The sequence below is a fragment of the Mustela erminea genome, chromosome 3 (assembly GCF_009829155.1).
Source record: "Mustela erminea isolate mMusErm1 chromosome 3, mMusErm1.Pri, whole genome shotgun sequence".
In the NCBI taxonomy this organism is placed as follows: domain Eukaryota; kingdom Metazoa; phylum Chordata; class Mammalia; order Carnivora; family Mustelidae; genus Mustela; species Mustela erminea.
In genome coordinates, this window is record NC_045616.1 from 10,578,420 (window position 1) to 10,587,161 (window position 8,742).

At 34.6% G+C, this 8,742-nt stretch overlaps 1 pseudogene; it reads left to right on the forward strand.

The window, feature by feature from the left end:
• The first annotated feature begins 7,531 nt into the window (after positions 1 to 7,531).
• On the forward strand, positions 7,532 to 8,461 carry LOC116585855 (annotated as a pseudogene).
• The last annotated feature ends 281 nt before the right edge of the window (positions 8,462 to 8,742 follow it).

The following is an 8,742-nucleotide window of genomic DNA, read 5'->3' on the forward strand; positions in this document are numbered from 1 at the left end:
CTAGCAGAAAAACAGGGAAAGTAACTTACATCTCTGAATCTTGATTTATCATTTGCCCACATTTGCAAACAATATGGGTAGTTATATCAACCTCAAATTTTAAATAAAATTTATTCCCGGCACAAGTCTTATTTATTTATTTTTTATTTTTTTTAAGATTTATTTATTTATTTATTTGACAGACAGAGATCACAAGTAGGCAGAGAGGCAGGCAGAGAGAGAGAGAGAGAGAGAGAGAGGAGGAGGAGGAGGAAGTAGGCTCCCTGCTGAGCAGAGAGCCCGATGTGGGACTCGATCCCCAGACCCCGAGATCATGACCTGAGCTGAAGTCAGCGGCTTAACCCACTGACCCACCCAGGCGCCCCCCTGGCACAAGTCTTAACACATATCGGGTTCCACCCAGTGGAGATGGTCAGTAAAAGTGTAGTTCTATCTTCTCTGCCATGAATGGACTTTGTTCAGGCTTAAGGCTTAGTTCTCCAATTCACTAAGAAACGGTTTCTTTCTTTTTCTCCACTCTATATTGTCAATAATGTTGATTCTAAAACCAAAATCTTTTCGTGAAATTTAAAAGATCAAGACAGGTAAAAATCTTTTGTAAGTGATTTTTGAATAGATTACTATTTCATTAAGTAAAATCAAAATAAAAGGGAAACAATATTTTTATTTTTTTAAAGATTTTATTTATTCAACACAGAGAGATCACAAGTAGGCAGAGATGCAGGCAGAGAGAGAGGGGGAAGCAGGCTTCCTGATGAGCAGAGAACCCGACATGGGGCTTGATCTTAGGACCCTGAGATCATGACCTGAGCCGAAGGCAGAGGCTTAACCCACTGAGCAACCCAGGTGCCCCTAATTTATTTTTACATAAAAAAATAGTTCTCTTTACTTTACACTTTGAAACAGATATTCAATACCATACTGGGTTTCCATGTCAGATGTAATACTTCTTTAAGTGACATCACATGGCAAGTGATTAGCATGTAAGAATAAAGGGGCCCAGATCATCACAATTATGCTGTGTTAATAGTCATGTGACATAAAAGAAAAAAAATTGACACTCATGATTTCTGTTTTTTTTTCTCATGATTAAGCATAGATAATACCAACTACCTCATGTCATCTTTTTCTAATCTAAATTCAATTAGCCAAGGTATAGTACATCATAATTTTTGATACAGTGATCAATGATTCATTAGTTGTACATCATTAAATCTTCGCTTTACCTGGTCCTGTAGAAAATACAAATGGTAGTAAAACTATCAATATGAATTTCATTGGTAACTGCAAATAATTCAATTTTAATCCTGACAATAGTTGAAACTAATAACAGAAATTTTGCCCTATAACATCAGTTCAATATGCTGGCCCCATTATTACCCAAATGTGAACTGATACACCAAAATAACTCTTCCAATTTTCCTCTTAAATATGACTGTGACTGCATAATAACTGAAATTTAATTGCTCCGTATACAATGAGGAAAATGTTCTAGGTTTTCCACAATGGATTTGGAGATTCACATATGCAGTAATTTGAGTACATGCAAGTTATTAACTGAAATAACTTTAATATCACTTTAATATTTTATTCAAATAATGCATAGATAGGGCAACAACACACTACAGGTAAAATTATGATATTATGGGAAAGGATCATAGTGTTTCCCCATTGAGGATGATATTACCTGTGAGTTATTTATATATATAGCCTTTATGATGTTGAGGTATGGTCTATCTATCCCTGCATGGTTGAAGGTTTTTATTAAGAAAGGATTCTCTAATCCATCCAATGCTTTGTGTGCCTCTTTTGACAGGATTATATGGTTTTTCTCCATTCTTGTCTTAATATGGTGTATGATGTTTATCCATTTGTGAATATTGAACTATCCCTGCATCTCAGGAATAAATCCCACTTCATCCTGGTGAATAATTCTTTTAATGTATTGTTGAATTTGATTTTCTAGTATTTTATTGAGAATTTTTACAGTGATGATCATCAGTGATATTGACCTTTAGTACCGCTTTTTTACAGGATCTCTCTCTGGTGCTGGAATCAAGGTAATTCTGGCTTAATAGAATGAGTTTGGAAGTTTTCTTTACATTTCTATCCCTTGGAGCAGTTGGAGAAGAAGATGTAACTCTTACTGAAGTGTCTTGGGAAGACATCCAGTCCTGGACTTTTGTTTATCGGGATATTTTTGATCACTGATTCAGTTCACTTGCTTGTTATAGGTCTGTTCCAATTTACTATTTCTTCTTGGTTCAATTTTTGTGGTTTGTAGGTTTCTAGGAATTTGTCTGTTTTTTTTTCCTGGTTTCCCAGTTAGTTGACATAATTTTTCATAGTATCCTCTTATGATTGTGTTTCTGTGGTGTTGATTGACATCTATCCTCTTTCATTAGTGATTTTATTCTTTTTTTTTTTCTGTTTTCTTTTTGATAAGTCTGACTGGGGGTTATAAATTTTATTAATTCTCCAAAAGAACTAATTCTTAGTTTTGTTAACCTATTCTATTTTTTGTTATTGTTTTGTTTGTTTGCTTCTGTATCATTTATTTCTGTTCTGGATTTATTTTCCTTCTTCTGCTGGGTTTAGATTTTATTTGCCTTTCTTTTTCTTATTCCTTTAAGTATAAAGTAAGGCTGTGTATTTAAGACCTTTCTAAATTCTTGAGGTAGGCCTGTATTGCAATATACTTTCTTCTTGTAACTGCTGTGCTGCATCCTAAACCTTGGGACTTTGTGTTTTCATTTTCATTTGCTTCCATTTTTTAAATGTCTTCATTAATTTCCTGGTTAACTCATTCATTCCTTAGTAAGATGTTCTTTAACCTCCACGTATTTGGGATTTAGCAAGTTGTTTTTTCATGTGGTTGACTTAGGTTTCATAGAGTTGTGATCTGAAAAAAAACTGCATGGCATGATCTCAGTCATTTTGTACATATTGAGGGCTGATTTGTGACCCAATCTGTGATCTATTCTAGAGGATGTTTCATAAGACCTTAAAAAGAATGTGTATTCTGCTGCTTTAGAATGATATGTACGGGAATATATCTGTCATGTCCATCTTCTTCAGTGTGTTATTCAGAGCCATTGCTTTCTTGTTGTTTTTCTGCTTAGATATCTGTTGTATATGCTTAGATATCATTGTTGTAAGGGGTCTTAACATACACTACTATTATTGTATTACTGTTAGTGAATTTGTTTTTGTTTACATTTAATTGATTTATATATTTGAGGGCATAAATATTTACAATTGTTAGATCTTCTCATTGGATAAAACTCTTAATTATGATATAACACCCTTCTTCATCTCTAGTTACAGTGTTTGGTTTGAAACTTATTTTGGCTGATGTAAGTATGGTTACTCCAGCTTTCTTTTGATGTCCATCATCATGTGTTCTCCATCCGCTTACTTTCAATCTGAAGTTGGTGTATGTATATGTGTGTGTGTGTGTGTGTGTACAGATACTATGAACTATTACTCAGCCATCAAAATTGAAATCTTACCATTTGCAATGACAAAGATGTTATGCTAAGTAAAATAAGTCTTTCAGATAAAGTGAATTATCCAATGATTTCATTTATATGTGGAAATTAAGAAACAAAATAATGGATCATAGAGGATGGGAAAGAAAAATAAAATAAGATGAAAACAATGATAGATACAAGCCATAAGAGATTCCTATCTATAGGAAACAAACTGAAGTATGAGGTAGAGGAGGTGGGTGGATGATGGGGTAACTGGTTGATGGGCATTAAGGAGGACATATGATGTAATGAGCACTGGGTGTTATATGTAACAGATGAATAACTGAACTCTACCTCTAAAACTAATGGTACACTATATGTTCATTAACTGAATTTAAATATAATAAAAATAAAATTAAAAGAATCTCTTGTAGGCAGTATATAGATGCACTATTTTTAATCCGTTCTGACATTCTGTCTTTTGATTGGATAATTTAGCCCACTTACATTCAAAATTATTATGGATAGGTATGAATTTAGTTTTATTATGCATTCTGTAGAGTTGGGGTTGCTGGTGATGTTCTGTAGTCCTTTCTCGTCTTCACTTTTGTTTTCTTTTGTTTTCTTTTCTTTTGTTTCTGCCACTCAACTCAAAATGTCACCCTTAAGTTTTTTGCAGATGTAGTTTAGTGGTCATGAGCTCCTTTAGTATTTTTTTGGAATACATTATATATCCTTATATTATGAATGACAGCCTTACTGGATAAATAATTATTAGCTGTATATTTTTCCCATTCAGCATATTGTATATTTCTTCCACTATTTTCAAGACCTGCCATATTTCTGTGGACAGATGTGTTGCCAACCTGATCTGTTTTCCCTTGAAAGTTATTGACTTTTTCCTTTGCTGCTTTCAGCATTCTTTTCTTGTCTGTATATCTTGAGAATTTGTGAGGTGCCTTTTTGTTTATTTTCACTTTATTATTATTACATCATCATCATCATTATTATTTATGTCGGGATCTAGAGTTTTTTAACAAGCAGACCAAAACATACCAAGAATATAGACATTTTTTCCCTTTGTTTTTGTTGTTGTTTTGTTTAATTTAATGGGAGTTCTCAGATTTTGATATCTGTGTTTTGTCCATATTAGGGAAGTATCCAGCTATAATTTGTTTGAATAAATTTTCTGCCACTTTTTCTCTTTCTTCATCTTCTGGGACCCTAAGATATAAATATTATTACATTTTTAAAATGTCACCAATTTCCCTAGATTTATTCTTGTGTTCCATGACTTTTGTTTCCCTCTTCTTTTAAGCATCATAATTTTCCATTACTTTCTCTTCTGGATTACGGTCACCTCTCTTTCATCCATCATCATTTTTATGGCCTCCACTTCAGATTGCATGTCAGTTATAGCATTTTTTATTTCAGCTTGAGTCGATTTTAGTTCTTTTATATTTTCAGTAAGAGATTTTCTGTGTTTTCTATGTTTTTCCCAAGCCCAACTAGTATACTTATAGTCATTGTTTTACATTCCAGGTCAGACAACTTACTTATATCTGTATTGATTCAATCTGTGGCCATGGGTTCTGCTTCCTGTTCTTTCTTTTGGAATGAATTTCCCTCTCTCATCACTTGGTATGGAAAAGAAAGGAAGAAAGAAAGAAAACAAAATAAACAAAACAAAAAATAAAACAAAACAAAACAAAAACAAAGGGAAAAAATATATATCCTTGGTATGTTTTGGTCTGCTTGTTAAAAAACTCTAGATCCCGACATAAATAATAATGATGATGATGTAATAATAATAAAGTAAAAATAAACAAAAATTACATATATACATATAAAATGTGTATATATATATATAAATAAAAATAAAAAATAAAATAAATAAAATTTGAAAAAAAAATAGAAGAAAAAATAATAATAGCAAATAAAGAGTAAAAGTAAAATGGCACCTAGATACTATTTTACCCTAGAACTAAAGCTTTGTAGCACTTTATGATAAGTAAACTTCCTGTGAGCAAGTTGTTCATTGTGGTCTTCAGAAGGAAAGGCCTGTTGTGCTGATTGTCAGTGGATTTGTCCTAGTGGAAATGCACCTACAGGGCAAAGGTGGGCAGGCATTTGTGTAAGCAGCTCTGGTCTCCACTATGTAGTGCTGGTTTTTTTTTTTTTTTCCCTGTTTAGCACTGATGGATGGGATGAATATTGTGGTGCCTTGCTCTCTAGCTTTGGAGATGAAAGTTTGTGCCCCCCCTTCAGGGACCCCCACATAAGAACAATCAATCACTCCTATGTTCTCAGTTTCTATTAGAACCCTATGCTCACATTGCCTGTAACTGAGGTTTTTATCTCGGGCACGCGACTGACTTTCACATCTCCATATTTTAAGGAATGGCATCCCATGGGCCAGTGCTGATGGTTCAAGAGAGGGTCTCATCATGCTTTGGCTGTTTGTTGAGCTGTCTCAGGAAAAGTGTTCCCACTATTGTTGTTTTGCCATTTATGTCAAAACAGAGCAGAAATCCAGTACCAACACTCACTACTCTCAGCTGGCTTCCATTCTCTTATCTCTGGGAACATTGCAGCATGTAGGAGCTGCTCATTCATGTAACCCAGGGGATCCTCAGACCATAGTGTTACACCTGTGAGTTCACGTCACTTTGACACCTAAGCACCTTTAAGCAGGACACATACTTCACTGTAGTAACTTTCTAAAAGCTCATATTTTGTGCTCTACTGCTTATAATACTTTTCTGTAGACTCCATAATCAGGGTCCCTCCCCACTGCCTTATCCACAGCTATATCTCTTGTCATTTTTCTACTTGTAGACTTGCAGTTTTTGTTCTTGCATATCTTCAATTGATTTGTTCGGTGTTCAAAATGATTTGACAACTATATAGCTGTGTTCAAGGGGTGAGATATGTTTAAGGTACCCTTAATTCTCCATCATGTTAAGTTCTCCTTCTACTTATTATTATGTTAACTGAATTTTATGACAGAGGGATAATTCACATATTTGGTGAACTCAAACTTATTTAGAATGAAAATAATTTTAAATACACAAAAATAAACAAACAAAAATGAATAAGTAAAAGAGATGTGTAATAACACAGTGCATAATATCATGTAACTACTGGGAATCAGGTGAACAGAATGCACATCTTTTTTCAAAGCACTTGAACAGAGTCATGAAAATTACAAGAAAAGTTAAAGAGTAAGTTCTCATGAAAAGGGTTTACTTAAACTAGTGTTTTTGTAAGTTGGGTGAGAAGGATGAATAAAATTGTTTTGTGAAAACAGTATATGACAAAAAATTTCAAAGTATATTTCTGCAGAAAAAAAAGAAGGAAAAATGATACATGCTAAAAATCTTGATTTGATAGGCTTTTTGAGCAGAAATCAAAGGACATGAATATATATCTACAATATGAACTAATAGGCTATTATAATTCCAGAAATATTGGACTTAATGATTAAAAAAGCATCTCCTAAGAGTCACAAAATTATATTCAAATGAGTCTGTAGTTTAATTCATTTATATTGATTTATAATGCCTACATATAAGATATAATTTCTGACTTTGTTAATAGTTATATTTATGTGGGAAAATACACATATATTAATAAAGTCATTACAAAAATACATAATTCTCAAAAATTGAGAAGATTTCTGTAAAATAGTTTTTACATATTTAGACATAGATGTTTGCCTCATAAAATTTTATCTATGAGGAAAAAATGTGAGTTTTTTGAGAGAGAGAGTGCAAGAGCAGAGGGAGGGTCAGCAAAAGAGGGAGAAGCAGGCTCCCCTTTGAGAAGGGAGCCCAGTGTGAAGCTTGATCCCAGGGTCCAGGGGTCCCAGGACCCTGGGATCAAGCTTCTTGAGCCAAGTCAGCCTGTTAACAGATTGACCTACACAAGCACTCTGATTATTATTACTATTTTAAGTTGCAGTGTCTCCTTAATGAATCACAGATAATGAATTAATGAGAACTTGTTTTTTATACTTTATGTGTGTCTGTTTTTAGGAAAAACTAAATTAATGCCCTATGGAATATAATAACCAAACTTCTACAGATTTCTTCTTATTGGGGTTGTTTCCACCACCAAGAATTGGCTTGTTCTTCTTCATTCTCATTGTTCTCATTTTCCTAATGTCTCTTTTTGGCAACCTGTCCATGATCATCCTCATCCTTGTGGATACCATCTCCACACACCAATGTATTATCTACTTAGCCAGCTCTCCCTCATGAACCTGAACTACATCTCCACTATTGTCCCCAAGATGGCTTTTGATTATCTCTTCGGGAACAAGACTATTTCTTTCATTGGGTGTGGGGTTCAGAGCTTCTTCTTCTTGACTTTAGCCAGTGGAGAGGGATTATTGTTGGCCTCAATGGCCTATGATCACTATGTGGCTATTTGCTTTCCTCTCCACTATCCCATTCATATGAAGAAAATAATATGTGCTTTGATGATAATAGGATCTTGGATAATGGGCTCAATCAACTCCTGTGCCCACACTGTATATGCCCTCCATATACCTTACTGCTGATCCAGGACTATCAACCATATTTTCTGTGATGTCCCTTCCATGTTGACTCTGGCCTGCATGGACACCTGGGTCTATGAATACACAGTTTGTAAGCACCACACTCTTGATTGTGTTTCCTTTCATTGGCATTGCATGTTCCTATGGCTGGGTTCTATTTGCCATCTGCCACATGCAGTCAACAGAGGGGAGGAAGAAGGCTTATTTGACCTGCAGCACCCACCTAACTGGTGACTTTCTACTATGCACCCTTTGCTTACACTTACGCCCAAGATCCCTCTGATCTCCAACAGAGGACAAGGCCTTGGCTGTCTTCTACACCATCCTGACCCCAATGCTCAACCCCATTATTTACAGCCTGAGAAACAAGGAGGTTATTAGTGCCTTGAGAAGACTAATTCAGAGGATGTGTTCTATAAAAATGTAGAGTAAGTTCTCATTAGTCCTGTGGCCTCAGAAGTAGATTACTTGCACCTTGTATATTCTTTAGCAATATTATTCCAGGATAGAAGGCAGTCACTAAAATAATTTAGAAGATTAATGTAATTGAAATTTGATAACATGTATATGCTTCATCACTCTTTTTGTTTTCTTTGTGATAATTTTTTCAACTAAGGAAAAGGTCATTATTTCTTCCTTTTGGGCAATAAGGATTTGCTAAGGGATGCCTGGGTGGCTCAGTTGCTTAAGCAGCTGCCTTCAGCTCAG